Here is a 24,807-nt window from a genome sequence, read left to right on the forward strand (position 1 = left end):
ATGTTGCAAATGCTTTACCTGTTGAAATCATGCTATATCAGCATTTTTTTAATGTCTGTTTTTAAGGAAAACATGACATCAGGTTTAAGTTATACAGCTGAAAAATGAGTGGACATGCAGGCATTTTTTAGCACATCATGATTTTAAACTTTTATTCTTATTTAATTCTGACTCTTTCAAGGAAGTACAAGAGTACACTAACTGTAAAGTAGAAAGACTGTAAACCACTATTTTTTAAAAAACAAACAAAACAGGGAAGACAGACATCTGTCAGGAATGAATTTCGTATGACTGCCCTTGATTTGGTGGAGAATGAGAGAAGACTTGACTGAATAGCCACTTGATGTCCCTATTTGTATTTGTCTACAGTCATTGTATTTGTCTATGATTTCTATGAAAAATAAAACAGTGAAGCAAACTTTAAGAAACTGTTTGCAGTCATAATAATACTTTTTTACATCTGAAAAGCAGCTGTTCTAGTATTTAAATTACCATCATAAGGCACATTTTTTCAAGAAATTGTAATAAAAACATCATCAAAAGTCACCTATAACACAAAGGTTTTCCCTGGGAAAACCTGTTTCCATTACTTAAGATACATTACTCTTTAGTGTGTGTATATGAAGGTGTTTATATTCACTGAATAAGAAATCTTTTCTAATTCTGTGGCTGAAATACATGTAGGGAATGCTAAGCTTGCAAATACATTAACTCTGTTTTCTTGCATATTTGCACACAAATATAGGACAAACTTTGAATTTCTTATAAAGGTACATTCTTCTAATTTCCAGAGAGACAGAGTAAGCCACCCAAGCAGAGACTGTGGGCAACAGTTGCATAATTTATGATATGTCATCTAGGGACACATAATAATGTAATAATAATGTAGGGAAGAATAAAGTAATATGTAGAATATAATATAATATAACATAATATAAGTAATATAATATACCTATTATATCTTGAAATATTTTTAATGATTATTCACTTATAACAACTTATTCACTGGAACATTCTATTCTATTTAAAAAAGAAGGCAATAATGTGATTAATCCCATTATATAATGAGTTTCCTTATCCAAACCCACAATTAAATGGCCAGTAGTGGTCTTGTTGGACTGAAAGAACTTGTTTGAAAAATACTGCTAATATTTGTCAGATTCAGAGGTCCTTATCTAGTAGTGAGGGATATTTAGGTGTGGAAGTTAATACCAACTTTTTAGCCACTCCATTACTGAAGCTAGACAATCTAGAGGTTGACATAAAATTCCAGTAAGTGCTCAGAAGCTTTCAATCTGTGACCTCATTAAACTCAGGATCTTAGGAAATTGTCTGTGCTCATAGTAACAAAGTCTGTCTCTATTCACAGGAAATGAAGGAGAAAGATCTCACCAGTTCTGTCGCATATGCCAACAACTTTTAATGCAGGTTAAACTGTAAGCAAATCAGTTCTCTGCCTGATTTAAAGCTTTTAATTTCTTTCAGAATTCACACTAGCCTGAGGGGATTTCACAAAAAGGCAAATTAGAAATCAGTGCCTTATCAAGCATAGAGGACAGGAAGGGGAAAGAGGGAAGGAGGAAAAGAGAAAGGGGAAGGAAAAATGTTACCAACTAGCTCTGTGAATTTTACATTAGATGAACAATGTCTAGTATACAATCGCTTTGGGGAAATACTTTTATCGATGCATTTTTAAGGCCTATTAGCATAATTTATTTTTTCACACGTGATTACATGGATCAGGATTGCTTGTTTTATATGATTTATTTGTAGTACCTAGTATAAGTTGAGACAAAATATTTGATCATAAAGTTGAAAATTGTCTGAAAATATAAGCAGAGAACAAAGTAATATACAGCCTAAGTTCCCATTTCCCCACTTTACAGTCATCTTTCTATCAATATAGTTTTTAAATGGAAAGTAATATTTTGCTTTAACTATTAGCGTAAATCAAGTAGTAGGTCAGAGTAAAAAAAACCTCTATATTTCTTTTATTACTAAAATACACAAACACAATTACATATGAACTATGAAAAAAATGCTTACCAAAATACCTAAAAGATGTACCTTAAAGTAGCAACCCATAAGGAAAAATTCCAGGGAAAACTAAACATGTCTTCAGCATGTTTTGTGTTCCAGGATTTTCCAGAGTGTATTGGAAATGTATGCAATAGCTATTTTATAGTTGTTATAACTGTGTGGTATTTTAATAGATAGACCCAACAATGTGGAGGCCAATACAAAATGAAAAAAGAATATAGAATTAATTTGTCAAACTAGTTGAAAACTGATCAATGAACAACAAAAAGAATAGTCCTGGATTTTTCAAACAAGATTTTTCTGCATTATCCTGCAAACTTTTGGGAAACTTGTTGAGATATAAAACAATAAGGTGCCTCAAGATTCCTCTGCCATGGCACGTAAAATTTAAAATCTTCTATTGATTCTTCTTCTGTGACTCTGAAACACATGTGTCTCTGACTAGGAACAAATGCAGATCACTCAACAAAATTTTGTTATCACTACTCTTTAAGACCATAAAAAATTGAAAGGCAGAGGTCTCTTGGCAGGTATTTACATCACACTGTGAACAACATTAGTAATTTTTCATAGTTAAACATGCATTTACAAAATAATTGTCTAATTTTATTACACAGAATATAACTTTTGGTACCTTACAAAAACATAAAAAGCTCAGTGAGGTTTACTGTTTTACAAATAACAGCTTTCAACTCCAAGATCTTTTTGTAGTAAAAGAAAAGAGGAAAAAAAAGCTGCAAAACCAATGTTACGCTTTGAAAAGTCTTTTTCTTCACTTAAATTGAATTGGAAATCATCTGAACTGTTAGGCAAAATAGCACCAGGGACAACAAACATCTTAATTTCTGAGTAAATGAGAGACATACCAAAAATATTACAAAAGATTAAATAATGTGACTAGAAACATGAACTTGTAAGTATGTTCTTTGACAATGATGCATTTTCAGGTCTAATTTACAATATATTTTTTTATTATATTAAGATTCTTACTGATTGAAATTAGATACTGCAGAGTACAGCATTGTAGCTAAAGTGATACACTTTATTTTAATGTTTAAATGAATGGAGCTCTGTTTTTGTAAGGAAAAATGAGCTTCGTTCAGTTATGTGGTATTTCAGGCTAATCTTCAGAAGCACTGATTAAGTAATTGCACTGAAAAAGAACCCATGTTCTACTTCTGACTCCAAATGACATTTTCTTCCTAAAATGAGAGAAAGTTTTTCCAAGAACCTAAATCTCTTCTAACGATTTTTTCCTTAGAGGTCACTTGAAAAGTTTTTGACCTTGAAAAGTAACAAAGGTAAAATTTTTCTCATTAAAAAAAAAATAAATTGTGCTTTCTGGTACCTTATCAGCATTTTTTTTGTGTCATGCTACATGGCTCTCATGGAAATTCTAATCCATCCAGTACAATGTCACGTACAAATCACATATAATCTATTATTTTCTACCAAAGGGTGTTTTGATTCTACTGAATGATGGCGGTTGTCTTTTAAACGTGTAGTATCTTTCTGGATATATTTTACCACAAAGTGTAGGCAGTGATTATAGACAAGCTTAAAAATAACACATAAAGGACATGGCAAAATACCACTAAACATTAAATTATGTTGTATGATTTTGAGGATAATGGGGAAAGCTGAAAGCCATAGTTACGTTTATGTTTTCTGTAAGCAATAGAAAGTCACACTGCCTCACTGGAGATTCAGAATAAAAGTGTCATAATGGGGAGAAAGGAGCACAGAAAACAACTTAGAAAAGCACAACAATCTAGATAACAATCATAGTAAAGTCAGACAACTGTGAACCCCAGTTTCAGATGTTAGAATAGCTGAAAGCAACTATTGTTGCTTCTATAATAAAGGCACTTCCATATACAGAGTCTTGATGCTTAATGGCAATTATTAGGATGGTAGATGGAGGAAGAGAAAGAGCAAAAAGTTATCAGTCCTTCAGCTATCTGCCCTTTAACAAGCCAGTGGTTCTTCAGTGTGTTGACAATCAGAATGGCATTGCAGGGACATATTTCAACACAACAGGGTAGTCTCCACAAGAAGAAAAGTAATCAGGAACTGATTTGACTCAATAGACCAAATCCTTCCCTCATGTTACTTCAAACCACTCATATTTTCAGAGCAATCTGATACACTAGACGTGCATGTTATCTCTGTCAAGTGAAGGTGGTCTACCTGCAGAAAGAATTTTCAAAGGCTTATCTCAAAAATAATGAAGTACAAACCTCATACCAAAAGAGTACAGTTTTGTTTTATCAGGACAGAATTTTAGATTATTTCCTCTTCCTAGGTGAAAAGAAATAAACCAATTTCAGTCTTCTGTAAGATGAAGGATGGGGAGGGAGGCGACACGGCTGACTGGTTTACAAATGGTGTAATGAAGGTAATATGACTTTTCTGAAGTCAGACCAGAATCCTATTTAATCACACTAGGCACTAACTAGGAACTAAATATTTCTGAACTTGTAATTTGTATCTTTTTCCTGCTAAATTAAATGCAAAGGTCTAACCATTGCATAACCAAAAATAAGGGGAAAGTTTGAAATACCTGAGCAAAAGACGCTTTGCAGATAATAAATATAAGTTACACTGTTTTATTTATGATGGACTGAACACACGCTTACATGTGAGCATATACCTTAGTGTCAGCTGAAATAAAGACATTATGAAGTGTTATATATTTACTGGAAGTTAACCCAAGTGCTAAAATTCTGTGTGAGAAGCAATCAATCCACATACTGGCAGACACTGCTAATTCTTTGTAATATATCAAAAATCCTTCAGTTTTATTTACAAAACCTAAACAATGAGAAGAAAAGCCAATGTAGTTAACAAAGTAGCACACTTAAAGGATATTGAATATATGGACCAAACCATAAAGGTGGTCCTAGATATTTCCCATGACAGGGAAGTAAAGGTTTCTTTTAGATACACAGATAAAATACTTCAGATTCCTTAGAATTATCCCATATTTTTTAATATTGAAAATATATATGTCCTTTATTCATTTGTTTATGTATTTAAAGCATATCTCTCCTTTGTGTGTACAAGCACACATGTATATGTAAATATATATAGCTTTGGATGTGTACATATATGAATGTGTATGCATATATGTCTATCAATTTTATTATATATTCCTGTACATATCTTATTTTTGAACCATCTGGGTTTTAATGGGTTTTTGCTTACTGTTTCTTCTTATCCTTAAGTTACTGATATTGTTTCCTAATTTTAAAACTAGTTTAATCTAATAACTTTTGAATGGCAGTGGCTGGAGAATTTGAGAGCAGAATAGTTTTTCCTTATGAGTCATCTACTCACAGTGAATACAGAACACAAGCAAAAACATTACATTAGATAAAATATATATGAAGTGCAGTTTTTTAATGATGGATCAAAGTTTATTTCAAATCATTGACCAGTATCAGCATATTGTTCTGAACAGTAATTATTTAATACAACATTCAGCCAAACACTGAAAAATCCTAGCACATTCATAATCACTGCCATATAGGAAATAACTCATAAAACAGACTGTGACTATAAATAATATGAACATATAAAAAATCTTGCCATTCTTCATATTTGTACACATGAAAGCTTCTAATATATTTAATATAAAAATTATTCTGCATACAGTGTACACATCATGTGAAGAAATATATTCAAGCTATTTACAGAAATCAGAGATCAATTTAGGCCACTGTGATTTTCCAAGGAAAATGTCTTCATTTAAATATATATATACGAATAGCAGATTGCAAAACTGAATAACTTAGTCAAGTATTAATATCCAGAGACTGTTTCAGAGCTCTCGAAATGTGCTGATGACTTTTAATGCACTCCATCCACAAGGCAGCTTTATTTTTCAACTTAAATAATTTGTTGAAGTTATAAGTTGTTTATAAAAAGACTCTTTATTATACAATCTATCATGAAAAGACCCTTTATAATACAATATACTTCAAAGAAAATAATAACTTTTCAATCATTTTCCAGACAGTTATGAGGAGATTTACAAGAAGGACAAATAGATGCGCAAAATATTTTTCTTCTCTCTTGAACTTTTCGTGTAAATTTCTAAATTCAAAAGATTTGAATGACAGTACACAAATTCTGACCTTTAACATTTCCCAAAAATCTGAAAACAATATAGAGTAGACAACTTCTTGAAAAGTATTGCCTATGCAGCCTTTTAATTTACATCTTCAATCTGTGCTTATTATATTCTTACCAAAAAAAAAAAAAATAATGATGACTACACAAATGTGATAAAAAAGGGAAGATCTTACTCCCTTCTTGACCAAAAAACAAGTGAGTGAGAAGAGCATGAAAATATCTCTTCCCAGCCCTTTGCCACATGTGATCAGCTGGAAGGCAGGAGGGCTCTGCAGAGGGACCTGGACAGATTGGAGAGTTGGGCTGATTCCAACGAGATGAGGTTCAACAAGACCAAGTGCCGGGTCCTGCACTTTGGCCACAACAACCCCCTGCAGTGCTACAGGCTGGGGACAGAGTGGCTGGAGAGCAGCCAGGCAGAAAGGGACCTGGGAGTTTGGATTGACAGGAAGCTGAGCCAGCAGTGTGCCCAGGTGGCCAAGAAGACCAATGGCATTCTGGCCTGCATCAGGAACAGTGTGGCCAGCAGGACCAGGGAAGTGATTCTTCCCCTGTACTCAGCACTGGTGAGGCCACACCTGGAGTGCTGTGTCCAGTTCTGGGCCCCTCAGTTCAGGAAGGTTATTGAGGTGCTGGAGCAGGTCCAGAGAAGAGCAACAAGGCTGGTGAAGGGACTCGAGCACAAGTCCTATGAGGAGAGGCTGAGGGAGCTGGGGTTGTTTAGTCTGGAGGAGGCTCAGGGGAGACCTCATCACTCTCTTCAACTCCCTGAAAGGAGGTTGTAGCCAGGTGGGAGTTGGTCTCTTCTCCCAGGCAGCTATCAGTAGGACAAGAGGGCATGGTCTTAAGCTGTGCCAGGGGAGGTTTAGGTTAGATATTAGGAAGAAATTCTTTACAGAGAGAGTAATCAGGCACTGGAATGGGCTGCCCAGGGAAGTGGTGGATTCTCTGTCCCTGGGGGTTTTTAAGATGAGGCTGGATGTGGCACTTAGTGCCATGGTTACCATAGTTATGGTACCATGGCATGGTAACTATGGCAGCAGTGGATCAAGGGTTGGACCTGATGATCTCAGAGGTCCCTTCCAACCCGGATGATTCTATGATTCTATGATTCTATGATTCTATGATTCTATGATCATGCTCAGGGTTTTTAGCTGGAGTTGACAAGTCACCTTTTACTGTCTCTATCTCATTTCAAGACCTCTCTTGAGGTAGACCAGCTTTGAAGCCTCTTTATTTTCTCAAGGTGTGGTAGTCCAGGCTTGAAAACCCTGTCAAATATTAAGTTTGCCAACCCTTGCCTGATAGCTATAATGTTATGATGAAATCCTAAAATAAATGTTTCATCTTTCTGTATTGATTTAAAAGTAGTATTAAGTTTAATTTTAATTCAATTTTCAGAATCTAGCTTACTAGTATGAGCAAATATATTTCATGTTCCTTCCCAAAGTCATCCTCAATTATTTGTTTTGGATCCTTACTCATTAAGAACTAGTAAGTGAAAATTACATTTGACAGACTGGTTTATGGTTTTTACAGTAATTGTTAATTAATTCTGTCTGTTATGAATTATTTCCCACCTCTTACTACAAACATTTCCTGTGTTTTCATGTCTCAGAACCATAGCTGAACTATTCATCCTCCATGGTTTGCAACTGCTCATTCAGTTGCAGGGATTTGATCTCATTTCAGAATGAGTGAAACCTTTGGAAAAGGAGACTAATGAAAAGGGAATGACAACAGAAATCAAAAGAAGACTAATGAAAAGAGAATAATAAAAACAAAAATCAAACACATGTTTACATGGGAATGTTCTGTTTTAAGATCATTGTTGTCTGTATAGGAAAGAGAAAGATCACTGGTGCCAAAGGTCACAGAAAGCTCACTTAAGATGCTGGACAAGTATCAATATATTTTTTTTCTACTGTCATGCTTTCCCCTAGATCCTGTGAGAAACAGCAGATTAGACTAAGTGGATTCATGCTTTCACATTACATATATTTCTATGTTATGTTTCTACCACTATCCATTCCCAAATCTTTGTGTGAGGAAATGCCTATGAGCTAAAATCTCTAAGTATTCCTGCATAGCAAGTAATGAGTGAACACAGTAAAACTGCAAAAATAGTTAAAACATGGGCAATTAACAGCATTCAGCAAATTTTCTCTATGATTTTTAAACAGTTTTATCTCCTCCTTTGAATTCAAGTTATTGCAGTACAAATTAAATAATGCTGTAATGTTCAGGCTGATGGAAGAGGAGCATTAGCCACGGAAGTAGTAGTGGAAATTATACCTACTTCAACTTGTTAAAGATGTTAATTTAATAAGCTAGAAAACGGAATTTTGGTATTTCAAGGAGCTTTATCTTTTTATTAGATAAAATTTTTGTTATTAGACTCTGGGTGGAATTTCTGTAGCTTTTGTTTTGATATTAAAGTTATTAAACTTGCCTTTTCTATTCTCATTACCAGAATATTTTATGGGTAAATCCACTTAAGGAACCTACTGTGCTTTCTGATCAAAGTGGAAAACAAAGCTAGGTTATAATTAGCAATTTAATTTTTAATGAGCTGATTGAGGCCCAAGGTCATAACAAAGGGCACAAAACAACCAAAAAAATAAAAATTCAAACAACAATAAAATTTCTAGCACAGAACACTAATGATAGCACCCTACACATGACCTGGGCAAAATAATATTTGGCAGAGTTCATCTAACACCTATCCCAGTTGTATTTTTTATTTTCTTTCAGAACTCTGACTAAGTCTAAGTAAGGTGTAACATATTAAATAATACAGAAGCACATAAAAATGCATGAGACTTGTTTTCTGAAAAGAACGTAGCAAGGATGTTTACTGAATTTAAATTTCCCAAGCTCAAGTTTAAAAGTTGCAGCTATAAGCTGAACATTTAACGCTCTAATATGTTTTGTAACACCTCAGAAGGCAGTTAACTATTATCACGCACTATAATTCTTCCAGAATCCTGCATGTAACTTCCACTGAAGTTCTCGGGATTTGGCCTTTCAGTCTTCAGAAAAAATAAATTATAGGTAAGTAGAATCTTTACATAAATGTGGTGTCCTTGCTTTCTTTGGAGTTTGTAAATTAAATCATGAAACTTTATTATTTTTGAATACAGACTTGTTTAAGATCTACTTAGTGTATGCTTTGATTTTTACTGGTGGACTTTCATACAGCTTTCTCTAGCAGTAGAAATATTTATGCCACTAAGCCCTCTAGCAAGCACTTTATGTCCAAGACGTACATCATTTTACCCTGACAAAACTGCTTTATATATTGCAAGTAATGTCCTTATGAAACACACTCCGTCTCATTAAAGGAATATAACATTTAAAATTAAGTTAAATATACCTTTACACCTAGCAGACTATGAGCAATAGAGGAGATGCTAATGAGTTCTGCAAGTTCTACAGGTAGTCCATGGATCAAGTCCAGCCCACAGGATGCTTTCATCTGCTTTAGTGGTTTTTTTCTAGGGAAGAGAAGCAACTATTTGAGCAGCTAATTGCTGCTGGCACAGCCAAGCACTTCATTGGGGTACTGTCACTGGCTCTACTCTCCCAACAAGAGGGTAGAGGAAAAAAGCAAAGACAACAGACAAAACTGCCCCCATTGAAAGAGAAGGAGAAAAAGTAACCCTACAGAGCTCCAAAATAATTCTTTCTAAGTGGCAGTAACACAGAAGAAGGCATGTGCTCATGCTGGTGTCACCTGGCAGAAACACAAGCTGCAATTTTTATAAAAGTGAAAGAGTCTAAAGACAAAGAGTGAAGTCCAGCTCCTGTGGTTGCTATGCTGACTCTGCTTAGAAAGTTTACAAACTGCCTCAAAAAAGTTTTTCTTAATAAAATGTTCCTCCCTCACTTTCTTCCCATTACTAAAAACATACACCAAATCAGTTCAACCAAGAGTTGGACAACACACCAAATATAAAAACTGGTAAGATACTGGTAAAGTATTATTGAAAAAGTATGTAATGTATTTCCTCTATTTTCAGGTTAGGATTGGAGGAGGGCAGGTGGACAACTGTACTAAGTGCTAAAGAGGCTTCCTATGGACCACAGCACACAATTTGAGAACTGCTGACTTACGTGGTCATATATCAGTCATTTAAACACATACTAATATGAAAAGCATAAAAAGGAATGTCATTTTATGTCCCATTTGTATATTATGTTACTCATTTCAGGTATGTTGCAGAAGTGTAATCCCACTTGATAGGTATGCAAGACCTAAGCACGGTCCTGATCTCTCCTGGTAATAAGAACAGCTTGTTATAACAACTGTATATTCTGAATTTCACCAAACAATGTTTTGCTATTCCTTTGCCTGGTGCTTTTCCTCTGGTTTCCTCTAAAAAAAAACTTAGTGGTCAGTGCCTCTGAAATTTTGTTTACATAATTTCTTAATTCCATTAAAAATGACAAAGAAAGAAAGGAAAAGAAAACTGAGAAGAAGAAGGAGGAGAAAGAGAGAAAAAAAAAGGAATGTAAAAGGAGAGAGGGAAGAAGAAAGGGAGATTGATTCTCAGTGAGGATGTTCTGTTTGCAGAAAGAATTTAAAAGAACAAGGAGGGGGGGAATGGAAATTATAAAAAATATGAGTAGGTTAACAGAGGACTGAGAACTCTGCCTTTAATTCGTTGTTTCAATAGAAATGATACTGTACAAAAAGGTGTTAGGATATAATTTAAATATGATGTGCATAGGCAGGTTATCCATTACTTGCACAGTGCAAATTTCTGTACTGTATTTTATCTATATATTATTGTCATAGTGTGTTACTCTACTGCATCTGGGAGGGACATCATCAGTAACTCACCAGAAATACAGTAACAGGATTGAAAGACTGCTTCAACTTCCTTCTTTTGAAGGTGAATAGAGATGGACAAATTGCTTCACACTCTTTTGGGGAAAAATTACACAGATCAGACAACTCTGATATAAACCATAAATACATTTGTATTTGCCAAACTGATGTTAAAAAAGCTTTACAACAGCTTTACACTTGCTTTAAAAAAACTTTAAAAAATTCATTATTAATCACTTAGTTTTTAACTGTTTATTATTTCATTCAACATATATGTATGATACATATTTTTACTTAAGTTGTGCCAGATATACACTGATTATTTTGTTTGTTTGTTTCAGTCTGAATTAAAATTACATTTTATTTTGTATTCGGAGATTTCAAAAGAAGAACCCTCTTTCTGGTTTTGTTCAGATAGTTATGTAATTGTGATAAAAAAACCCCAGACTATTTCCTCAATTTAAAAACCAGTACACTGCTTGCTTCTATTTTCCCCTCCAATTCCTCTAACTTGTCCTGAGCTCTTGTCAATTTTCAGAAACTATACCTCTGTCTTCAAGCATCGCCATGAATTTTGGATTGTCAGCTGAAAAGTCAAACAGAAAACCAGCAGTTGCAGGTAATAAGATTTGATAGTGGCACGAATTACATATAGAACAGAGGTCCAAGACTGTATTGAACATGACAGAAGTAAGTGTTCATTAACACAGAATGTAGTCACAAAATGGTATAAACACACTTTAAATTAACATAAAAACAATATAATTCCTGAAAGCACTCTGGAGTAGCATTGAATCTAGAGAAATCAATACCATTCACTAGACAAAAGATCTCAAAACTCAACCTGTATTTGTCAATATCAGCCTCCTCAATGCAGTTTCTGTACCTGTATTATATACTTCTTGCATAGGTAAGAGAGTGACAGCACACACATCTTTTCACCTGTTATAGCATGTAAGCTCAACAAACTTAATACAATACTTTGTCAGTATGAAGTGTAGAATAAAAAATCCTTAGTCACAGTTCTGAGAATGACAGAAATTTGTCATAGACTGAAATTTATAGTCTCCTGTGCTCAAAATGCAAAGATGACATGTCAAATTTTTCAGTCAAAAATGTTCTTTTTTTATAAAGTCTTGACATCGAAACAGCATACTCAGTGACTTTGTACAATACAGGCCTGGAAAAGAGACGGCAGTAAATTACATTTGAAAAAGCAGCATGAACACCACGTGGTCTTTTCACATTATATGAAAGCAGGAGGCAACTTCACAGCAATTCAAAGATACCAACAATATCTATTACAAAAAATCATGATGCAAATTGTGAACATTATTCTGGCATTTCTCTTCTCTGATGCTACGAAAACCCTAGCATAGCTAAACTGAGCAACTCAAGTTCTGTTTCATGTAATCTGTCTCCCCAAAACTTCCATGTGGACTTATTAGGAAAGTAACACTATACACATGATCCTCTTCAAATAGTATCAGTGCAAGTTACAATCTTTGCTTGCTGACCACCGACCTAGTTAAAGCTTTTGACAATGTGAATTATAAGGGACTCTCGAAGCTTTTGCAGACCCATGAATGCCCCACAAATTTTCTTTCTGACTTATCTAAGCCTCTGTAATAAGATGATGGTTAGATAGGTGGAAATGGCAAGATCTCTTTAATATCATAAATAGTTTCCATATTCCTTTACATCTCCTTTCTGTTGTGCAGAGGGAAGCCACTGGCAGAATTATGTTTGTTCAGTTTCTTACTGATGCAAGTTGTTCAGTCAGCAGACACATATGGCTGATTTCTTCATCAGCGAGCTTCTTTTTGCTGATGACTGTGAGTTGGTAGCTCACTCAGTAAATAACATTCAATTTAGTATTGATGACTTTCCTTGTGCATATTATCCCTTCAATTTTTCTGTGAAGGTAAGACAATGGAAGTACCAAACCAACCAACAGTGACACAAGCACAGGCACTCACATTTTTGCACTTAGCAAAACTATGGCACGCTTTTTTTTGACATCATTCAGATACAGACACACTGTGAAACTGCTGTCACATTGCTAATTTTAACCCTTAATTTGAAATATTAGCATACTAACCATGCAACATCAAGGTCAGTCCCCAAACATGCACTGGACACTTATTCTCAGAACAATTCAGCATGTTTGTGAGACATATAAAATTTGTTCTTTCCATATGGGAAATTCAGTTGTATAGGCAATGCCTCTAGTATGCCTGAAAAACTGAATGACTACATCCTCCTAACAGTCCAATCCTTAAATAACAACAAATAGTCAAACTCACGTCCTGATCCCAAAAACTTGGCTATAAAATTATTAGACAATATGGCCCAACTCGCAGATAGTTATGATTATAATTTGGTGCCTTCTTCCAAGATAGTTGAGGCAAACTGCACTATCCATTGCAACATGATAGGGGTATACTATGCAAATTTGAGCATAAGGCAGTAGCAGCAGATTCAGTATATTGTGGCTAATTCTAGTTAAATTATGATGCCTTTCTGAAGTTTCATAGTGGAGTTTTTTGCATTGCAATGCCATCGCTTCCCTTGTCCTTATATGGAAATGAATTCATTTTTCTGCACTTCCTGGGCTGACCAGAGCAAGAGAAGATATTTGTGGTCTTTCAGCCAGCCTGGAGTAAAGACCAGGAGTTCTTCTTAAGGAAAAGAGCTGCACAGAAACCTGGACTGTGTCCTACTCCTGCAAATACTCTCTTCTGCTATGACATGGATTCAACTCACAGACTAAGAAGTGACATTTATTTTGGAACTGCTGGGATAGCCCAATGGCTCCTAGAGACCATCAGCCAGATGCCCAATCATATGTGAAAGAAGCTTCAAGTCATACAAAATGCAACACAACATTCAGTAATTTTCTTGCAGCTTTTCTCTCTCCACAGATCAACTCCTAAGTTATAAACCTTTCTGCTAATGACAATAGAACTAATGAGCTTTGCTACACCATATGTCTATCAGCTAGGTTGTAACTACCTCCTCTGTCTCCTGGTATTAGTGGCTACAAAGCAAGAAGAAACATTATAATCTTTTAAAAGATTAAAGATTTCATTTCCTCCAGATTAACTCAGCTAAAATCCACACACATTCTTCTGAGGCCTGTGAGAAAACTTCCACAGTCTAAATGAATAAACTGACTGTTTTCTAAGATTAGATCGCTGATACCTCAGGATAAATCATTTTTATCCAAGTTTATTTCCTGACTCTTTTCTGAGCGATACAATAATATCAATGTCTAATGGCTCTTCTTTTTTTTTTTTTTTTCAATTTTAAATAAGTTGCCTTTTATTGTATGAGTTGTCACATCAGCTTGGTGACTGACTGAAAACATAAATTTTCCTTGCATGGAATCAAAGTTTGTGTGGTATAATTTTAATTATAATTTGACTCATTATTTTCAGTGGAATTAAGACATTTAGGAAAGCACTATTTCTTTATATGGAAATTTCAGGTGCCTGAAAATTCTTGAACACAAAGACATAGACATGTTGAAATTCTGAATATAACTATTGCTACATTTAATATTATCTATCTCATCCATGCCAATTTGTTCAGACTTCCAGATCCAGTACTTGATGGATACTTCTTAAGAGTCATCATGTTGTCTTTGAGTACTTTTACATTACATAAAATAAAATACTCTAAGTGACAGAATTTATATCTTTTACAGCTTTCAAAAGTTAGAGAGACTAGAGCTTTTATTTCACAAATAGTCAATGTAAGCAGGTAAGGAGCATGTAAGGAGCAGGGCTGCACTCTGCAGAACAGAAGCATTACTCATGCAAAACCATGCAGGAAATCAATAGAAAATCCAAAAATAGAATTCTTAGCTGTTAGTTTCATGTGAGTGTTAAACATATTTTTGCAGTACTTCAAATAAAAGATAATTATTGCATTCTTTACCTTGTATTGACTTGTGTTGAGCAGTTAAATAAGTGGATTATAAAAACATGCCAACTGATGAAAAAACAATTTATAAAACATTTTCCTCCTATAAAGCAACTTACTTTCTAAATTACATGGTGAACAGAAACAAATTCTTAAGTTGCAGTTTACGATACATTTTTTTGGTTTTAGGAAAGCATTTTGCACCTTATTAGTGCAATTCTGTTAAAGTCTGTTTAAAGATTGTTAAAGACTATGTATAGAAATATTTCTTAGAATTGGTTAGAATTATTTAAAATTGTTTGCAATAATACATATTTATATATTTCCTGCTTTGAAAAATAAGATGCTATTCTGACTGTAAGTGTATAGAGAAAATGCTTTCTGAATCTGAAGGAAAAATTAGTTTCATAATTTGAAAGTGGAGTTTGTTAAGTATAAATTATCTTCCGAGGATGTATACCCTTTTTTTTTTTTCTGTACTACAGAGCACCACACAGACAAAAAAAGACTGTAAAATATTTACCAAAAAGAAAAAGAAAATATCTAAGGGCATGTTTTAAACAAACCTTTGGAAACAGCTTTCGGTTTCCAATTCTGCTGTAATCAAACTATTCCACCATTTTTTCAGAAGCAAATTTTAATATTTTCTCTACTGTTTCTGAATATATTCCCACTTGGAAACAGGGAAGAAAAGGCAAGGGAGAGATAATTCCTTTCTATGATACCATTTCATAAACAGAAATAAAAATCAGCAAATTTCATAATTCTTCCCTTTGAACTCAGACACACAGTTGGTGAGACCAAGAGATTCATGCAGATTTTCTTTCATATGTCATTTATATGTCTTCTTTAGAATTTTGTCCTCTGGCAATCTTTTTGGGGTTATTGGAAAATTTTTCTTTTTCTAAAATATTCACTTTTTTCTTACTATTCTTGCAGTCCAGAGGCAATATTTCATTGAAGGAAGAACCAGATGAAAAAAGAAAATAAGAAATCAGGAAGGAATGCATTCCATTCCAAAAGCAAGGGGTTTTTGTCCTCTTTAACTTTAGTGAAGACAGCATCATTACATTGGAACATGCAACACACACCTCTTTCTGGAGGACTCCCAGTTAGATTATCTGAAAATTTTTGAAATTTAATTTAAATTAATGACTGTGTGAGTAAAGAAAATTCAGGTTCAATACGTAGTGTTTGGGAATGTTCTATTACTACCTACAGACATTCAGGCAAAAATATCCTTCTGATTCTTTGATGTTTTCCAGTAACGAAAGAAGGAAATTAAACCATCAGTGCAAGGAGTTTTAAAGCAGAGAGTTGACTTTCCACTTAGGGGACAAAAAACCCCAACCAATGAACCCCATCAAATTAAAAAAATCCTCTTAAAACAGAAAAACAGAATCTAATAAAGTTTCTTATAATATGCAAAGTGATAACATCAGAAATCAGATAAGCAATTAAAGAAAAATGATCCTTCACACTGGGTTGTAAAGATCTAAAATGATCAGGGAGTCTAAAAATATTTGACTCAAAAGTTAGGTGCTTTTAAACTAAACATGTATATAGTAAGTACTGCATTTTGATAACCTTTCAAATCTAAGCATAGTTGTCTATTTTTTCTATTTTTTTCTTCAAAAATTACTCTATAAGCTCTTCAATATTCTGTATGTGTTCCAGAATTTAAACTATGAAAATGTCTTCATTTTTTTCCCCGATTTCATCAAACTAGTGAAAATAATTTTTTTTCCTTTTAGTCATTAAGAAAAAAACAATGGTTCATCAAAACAGAAGTGGAAAAAACAAGATATCAATTAAACGTTAACAAAAAGTGATATCTTCCTAAAGACTCCACATGCAGATCTGTAGCTCCACCTAGAGCAGGAGTAAAAAGGAGAGAAGGAAGGTTAAAGTGTCTTATCACCTGTAAGTACTGGTTTTAAATCAACATTCTTGTTTCTCAATATGTGATAGATTGTATAATGTTCCCTGTTCTGTGAAAGAAGAAAGAAATACTCTGACAAACATAAATTCCAGTGGGAAAAAGAAATGTTTCCCAGAAATCCTAAGTATGATTTCTAAATTCTTAAATGTTCTTAATGATAAAATTTTTTGATATATTTTGTAGGTACAGCAAAATTGGATCTAAAATTGTAATTAAAAGTAAATTAGAAAGGCTTATTCAATAGTACTTTATCTATTGATTTGATTTTTTTATATGACTTTGACCTTTAGCCACTTTTAAAATGGAAAATGTAATATGTAAAATATATACATTTTTTTTGACATAAAGATAAATTACCTTATTTCTGTAATCTATCTCAGCCTTGGACAGACAGGGGGAAATTCCTGAGAGGCAGACACTGGGTCTTTGAGGCAACTTGCTACATTTTGAAAGTCAGAACACAAATAACCTTGATATGAGAAACAATAATGGTCTCTTCCAATTTATTAAATTACATCTATTTTCTACTCACATAGCTTCACTGGTCTGGGTTAAGCTTGAAGTGGTTCTTCCCTCAAATTCTCATTTCTTAAGCACATTCAGTCAGCTAGTGACAGCTTTATCTCTTCTTTACAAAAAAACACAAGAGTTGGGTATCAATATATAGATTTAATATAAACCTCTTATTTTGGGTATCTTGGAGGTGTTAAAAATGTATTCTGAATTGGAAAATAGACAGCTTCAATCAACATGAGACAGGTTTTGAAAGGACTCACACTTCTTTATTACCTTCTTAAAAAACAAAATGAAGAGGAAATTTAAAAAAAAAAAAAGCATGAGATATGCAGAAAAGCAGTTAGTTGAAGGATCAGCATGTAGGACAATGACTAACAGCTACTGAATGTGGTAGCTTGAAAATGATTATACATGCAATGTTTTAAAAAAAAATAATTGCTAAGCCAGATTGTTTCATTACACTCTGCATGATCAGTGGCAATAGTACATTGGTTTTAGTGTTTGTTTTTTAATACATTTAAGAATCAATTTAACAATGTGCCATACAGTACAGAGCACTGGAATAGTCCCATTGTCTCAGAGCACATCTGAGTTTTTCAATTTTAATTTTTTTTCCTCTTGCTCATGACAGATTTTTTCAGTCTGCGACACAGTAGAAAGGTGGAAAGGACAAAAGGGGATAAAAGCAATTAACTTACTGAAATAAAATAATCAACTTAATACCAAGCAGCAAGGGGTTTCTTATGTAGCTACAGCATTACCAGTACCCGAGTGAGGAACTTCTAAGCTATCTGTTGCCACTCTGCCAAAACACTGATTGTATTAAAGATGTATCCCAGATGCTTCGCGCTCCACTGATGCAAAGCAGTCATATGGAACAGTGTGCAGCAATAGGGACAGGCACATGAAATGAGATCTCTGAGAGTTTGTATATAAATTCCTGATCTGATAATAGTACCAGCTGTAGAACAACTACAGTCATTGTAATTAGTCCTAAATCTGAACCAGCTCTTTTATTTCCATTACTACGACAATTCCTTTATAATCTTTCTCATTGCATTGTATATAGGTATTACCACAGAGCCAGATCCTGTATAACAACACAAATTAACAGAAGTACCAGTACACCAAAACCTTTAACTGGTTGATCTCAATATCTTGTAAGAACATTTATAGGGAAAAATCCAACAACGTTGTGGATGACATACACACGACACTTCTGCAATTTAAATATTACATATTTCTATGGTGGCTTTTGTAGTGACACTGGGAAACCTAAACTGGATGTGGAGACATTCAGTTGTGTATTTGCATGTTAACACACTTTTATCCAACATGACTGATTTCAATAGCAATATTATGGCACTGGATCCAGCTTGTGTACATTTTAGTGAATTTTCTGCTTTGAATTCAATTAAAATTCTTTGCAAGAAGAAGAATCAAAAAATCACAAGCAATATAAATATGCATAAACATTTCTACATACATAAAAATATAAACATACATTTTAGAAGACCTTAAATAATCCTTACATAAAAAGATCTTACTATATGTGTACAATCATTCCAGAAGAAAAATTCTAATATGTAGCTTGACAATGTAATTTGCAAAAAACAAGTTATGAATTGCAAAAGGCAGTGCAATTAATTTATACACAAATAATATATATAAATATTGTCATTTTCTTGCACTTTTCTGTGATTACAGAATGCTTGCCTTGGTCTAAAAATATATATTTTAAGCCATTTACTAATTCAATTCAGTATAATCTATTATATATATAATTTTCCCCGATTCTAAAGAAACTCTCATGTTCGATATATTTTTTGAGATCTACAAGGCATAATCTTTAAGTATTTTGATATTTTCTAAAATTAACATGATTATTAGCAGATTTTCCACTTTCCTCTGCACTTTACTACAATGTTCTTTAATCCCTATTTTTCTGTACATCAAGCACTTCCTACAGATGGAGAACAGCTCAGTGGAAAACACATATGTGCAGAGGATATAAAGAGAATGATGAAGAGGAGATGAAACAGAAATTATGTCTATCCAAAAATTAAGGAAAATATTACTGACTTACAGGTGTTATTCCCTACAAACAGACTTTCCTTAAATTCAATTTGCTATTGAAATAGCAAATATCACATGACTTTTTATGCTACTGGCAGACATTTTTCATTTTTGTTTTTTGACGTCTTCCAAAAAAGCTTTAAAATGTCAGTCCACATGATCTATGGACAAATGTGGACGGACCAGATTTGCACACACACTCTTAAGGTACCTCATATTAGCATAATGATTCTATATGAATAATATTACTTTCTTAATGCAACTAAAGATGAATTTACCACACTTTTACTCTTCTTCCTATTAAAAAATCCCAAAGTGGAGCTGAATTAACAAAGTGGGTGGAATTTGAAACAAAAATTCAACTGTTGTCTCCTGGAAAATTCATATTAAGAAAGATGCTTCCCAGCCAGATTCCCCTTCATCCCCAGTACAAAGTAAGTTTAGAAAATTATTGATTTTTTGGTAAGAATACCTAAGTACTATAAATCAGTGAATAAATATACTGATCCATATGCTATAAGCATAAATATACTATTTGCTTCTGTCAGTGACGGATACAATCTTTCTTTTGTATTATTCAATTCTTTTTCCCTAGAAAGAAGTGTAATTTCTGGCAGGTTAAAATGTAAGATGTAAATTAGGAGGACTCCAATGCAAACCATGAAAAAAACATATAACCAAAGATACACGATTCTTGAAAGGGTAAATAAAGGACAAAGGAAAGTCAAGAAAGGAACGGTGGTATGGCTGGATTTTAAAATACAACATGGCAAAAAAAACCAGGTAAAGGCTTTATTTTGTCACTTTTCTCCATAGGATGGAATAAATCACGTACAAAGTTTCTGAACATTAGAAGGAAGAAAATACTGGAACAAACAGATAAATTGAAAAGCTGTACTTCATTAGGCCTAGATACAGTTATTCATGAATTCTGCTGGAGCCTTGGAGTCATCTGGCTGAACTATGAGTTTTAATGCAGTAGTTGACAGAAAATGAAAAAGGCTGCCGGGTAGCAAATCTACTTATCCTATGTTAGCTACAACTCAAAATCATGGATAATTGCAGTCAAAAATTATTGCTTTTTTAAAAGGGGATGATATAGGAAAATAGTAAAAATCAGTTACTAATTTCTGCCTAATTTGTACACTGAAAGTGCAACAGGAATCTCTTTTGCTAAGGAGAGCTAAAATATATAATTAACATTATATGATATTAAAATTATATAAAACTATAATTCTTATTTTTTGTTTTCAAAAGTTCTCAATAGTAAAACCTGGGACTGTTCATGAGACAAGAGGTAGAGTTTTATCATTGATTAAGCTATGGTTAATTGGAAAGAGACAGAAATGAGAAAGTCCTCAGTTTTCATTATCTCTAGTGGTTAGCAGGTTAATGCATTATTTACTATATGTTTATTCCTTTAAAGGGTCAAGCAGACACTGAAATTTGCAGAGAACATAGACTTATATGAGCTGTAATATCAAGGTCATAAGTGAGTGAAGAAAACAAATGAAATTCAGTGTTAAAAGATGAACTAATATATACCAGGGGCAATATTTTAAGCAACGCACAAACAATGGATGGTTATAATTATCTGTAGCAACTCAGCTAAAAATAAACTCCAGTGTTACTTTTCTGGCTGGCAGCATGTAAAGTTTTGCAAAGTCCCTCCCCCCCAACTCTGCCCCCCAACCAACAAAAGAACAAACCTCTCAATAGAAGTAGCGTTATATACACACACATATACATGTATCAATAGTGGCTGGGAGATGAACAGATCAAGAGCAGCCCTGCTGAGCTGGACCTGGGGATGCTGGTGGATGAGAGGCTCAACATGAGCCAGCAGTGTGCATTTGCAGTTCAGAAAGCCAATTGTATCCTGGGCTGCATCAAAAGAAGTGTGGCCAGCAGGTCAAAGGAGGGGATTCTGCCCCTTTACTCTGCTCTCATGAGACCCCACCTGGAGTACTGTGTCCAGCTCTGAGGTCCCCAAAACAGGAAGGACACTGACCTGTTGGAACAAGTCCAGAGGAGGGCCACCAGGACGATTAGAGGGATGGAGCACCTCTCTTATAAAGAAAGGTTGAGAGAACCAGGTTTGTTCAGCCTAGAAAAGAGGCGGCTTTGGGAAGACCTAATTGTGACCTCTCAGTACCTGAAGGGAGCCTGCATGAAAGATAGAGAGGGACTTTTTACAAGAGCATGTATTGACAGGAAAAAGACAAGGGGGAATGGATTCAAACTGGAAGAGCGTGGGTTTAGATTAGATATAAGGAAAAAAGTCTTTACTGTGAGGGCAGTGAAGCACTTAAAGAGGTTGCCCAGAAAAGTTGTGGATGCCCCATCTCTGGAAGTGTTCAAGACCAGGTCAGATGGAGCTCTGAGCAAACTGGTCTAGTGAAAGTTGTCCATGGCCATGGCAGGAGGTTGGAACTAGATGATCTTTAAGGTCCCTTCCAACCCAAACCACTCTGATTCTATATGCATTCTTACAATTGCTTCAATGCAATTCTTTTCATTACTGATTATTCCATCTTAAAAAAGATAGAGCACTAACAGAAGGGATTGGAACTGAAGATTTAACACTGAAACATTTTTTTAAGGAGATGTGCTAAAGATTCTTAGCACAAGGGCATACAATGAAACCATAGAGAATGACAGATGTCACAGAGGCAGAGTAGCATTTCCTAATATAATCATGTGTCTTTAACCCTTTAAGTTTAATTTCCAAGTGTCCAAGGAATTTGAAATGCAATATTTAAGACTGCTAATTTGCTTGGGTCCTCAGGCAAATTATATATAAGAAATCAGATGTTTTTTTCCTAGAATGAACATAGAAAGGCTCACTGACATTGAAAGGCAACAAAATTAAAACATAAAGAGACATTTATAAAATTATATCTACATTTACACACATGCGTGTCTAAATAAAATGCATAATTGACTTATGTAACAGTGCATTCAAATTTCATGGTAGAAGAGTAGAAATATACATAGAAGAACAGGATAAAATCAGTAAGATGTAACTATGAATAATGATATTTCTCACAGTTACCGTAAGAGAGGAAAAACGTTGCATGTCAGCCTTCTAATCTACTTAGTGGTGAGTTTGCAGAAGCAAACCGAATCCTCTACAAAGTAATATGGGCAGAAACTCAGTAGATGACAAAAACATGTACATTCAGGGAAAGAGAAAAGGCACCTTCTTTTCTCCTGAGCAAAACAGCTTGTTTTCCCTTAGAAGTAACTACCAGAAATTCCTTCTTCCAACTGACACACTATTTTACATGAAACAAATCAGTCATAAAAGGTGTAATGTGGGTCCATCACTAGATAACATTAAATGTGTCGAGGATTTCTTTTTTGTAGCAAGACCGCAGATTGCTAAATCTCATGGAAAACATAACTGGAAAAATAATGTTTAAGGCTTGAAAACAGACTGATTATGTCTGATTAGAAAATGAAATACAAAAATCCTGAGCACTGCAGGTTAGCCATGGGGGCTGGACATCAGACCTTAACTACTTCAGTCAAAAAGATTGTCTGGGTAGAAATCTGGGGTTTTTTTGCTGGTTGTCTCAGATTGACTAGGACAGTTTGGTGATACAAAGAACAGAAATTTAGAAAATGCAGGGCAAAGATACCTTGATGGGAACAATAAAGAAATACAAATGACACAAAGCAAACCATGATTTTACACATGGCTACCGGGCATCCTTGGCTGTTCATTAATGAGGGCGAGGTATCGGCAGAATAAATAATATCCTTTATGGGGAACTTACTCTGCAACTACCTACTATAATGTGTCTTGTCGATGGAAAATGGGAGTGAAAAAACATCTTACGATGATGATCTGATCTAATATTGTATTTTTTTTACTTTCACATTATTAAAAGTGAAATTATAATCCTCTAATACAAGTCCTTGCTCTAAAATTCAAAAATGTAATAAAGTACCTCTCAATGTAAAACTTTAACATATCTATAAAATAATTTAGTATCTATTCTAATACAATATTAGAATATTTAGTACCTATTTTAATTTAATATTAGACTATATGGACATAACTTTGATCAGTTTTATACATATGAAAGGTTTTAGAACCTTCTAAAATCTTTAAAAAATATTTAAGGGAATATTAGAAGGTGAAAGGCGAGCATGACTAGTGTTAGATATATCAGTACAGGAAAAATGTGTCACATGCAAATTTGGTGCTAAATAATGTGAATTAACACATTGTTCCACCAACCTGACTCATACAGACTTATTTTAAAGCAATTAAAATTGTGTATTTAAAAATCACATTGAACAGAGATTCAAGGACAGAAAAAATCAGGTATATCATAGGCCCTTGTATTTGCCTGAGACTTACGTTTAAATGTTTTATTTGATTAAAGCATCTGCACCTGATTAGACAGATCTGGAGTTTATTTGAGTGCCTGAAGGAGTGCAGAATTTATCACTGTTTCTGGGAGTTTGTTTTTATAGTTGATCTCATAATGAAAAATACATACTATATTCACACTCTAAAGAGTTTCAGTGGCAATCTCCAAAAAGTCTTTCTCCATTGCAAAGAAAATTAGACATTTTCTCCAGTTTCCAAGCACTTAGGGCTCTTTTCTGTAAATTTTCTACTTTTCACCTTCATTTTATTGTCTAGGCATAAAGAGCAGACACAACATTCTTTAATCGGTTTTATCTATACTATACATGTGAACAATTTAATCTCTATTCTCCTAGCCACTACTTATTTCTACATATAACAAATAAAGAGAAATGCCGCGTGGTGTTGTGTGTATATAATAGTGGCTTAGCTACCTAGTTTATGACCTTTTAATTATTTTCAGAATAAATATTTTCAAGGGTAAAATCCCAATTTTGAAAGCCTCACTTATATATCTAATTTCTAAGCATACAACTATCTAGGCAGCCGTACAAAAGCACTTACTTTTATCAGACAAACTTTTAACATTCTCAGAAAAAGAACTCACATTTGTTTGACAAGACTTTATCTTCCAAAAACCTTCTTTGAGTTCCAACAGTAATTCTCTGTATTCAAAGCTTTTGAACTGTTATGTACAGAAACCCACCTCACCATTCTATTAACTTCTCCTTTACAACACGGGTCACGTTGCTTGGGTCATTTTTTATTTTTTTTTAGCTTTAATATTACATTCACTGCTTCCAGGAGTTTCTAGAGTATTCCAAGGTTCTCCTAAAATGAATACAGCATATATCTATTTCCGAATTCAGTTCATCTGAACCAGCTGCTTTCAAATATTCGTCGTAAAAATACTGCTTAATGCCTTCCTTAGAAACTAATTGCTTGGAAAAT

General features: G+C 34.1%; 1 long non-coding RNA gene across 2 annotated transcripts; it reads left to right on the top strand.

The window, feature by feature from the left end:
• The first annotated feature begins 7,219 nt into the window (after positions 1-7,219).
• On the top strand, positions 7,220-16,124 carry LOC135413215 (uncharacterized). Of its 2 annotated transcripts, XR_010430131.1 has the most exons (5): positions 7,220-7,423; positions 9,161-9,231; positions 10,392-10,459; positions 11,550-11,630; positions 15,878-16,124. It is a non-coding gene; the product is annotated as an uncharacterized LOC135413215 (long non-coding RNA). The 2 variants fall into 2 exon arrangements; XR_010430130.1 differs by lacking the exon at positions 10,392-10,459.
• Positions 16,125-24,807: the final 8,683 nt, after the last annotated feature.

The sequence above is a fragment of the Pseudopipra pipra genome, chromosome 4 (assembly GCF_036250125.1).
Source record: "Pseudopipra pipra isolate bDixPip1 chromosome 4, bDixPip1.hap1, whole genome shotgun sequence".
NCBI classification, from domain to species: Eukaryota; Metazoa; Chordata; class Aves; order Passeriformes; family Pipridae; genus Pseudopipra; species Pseudopipra pipra.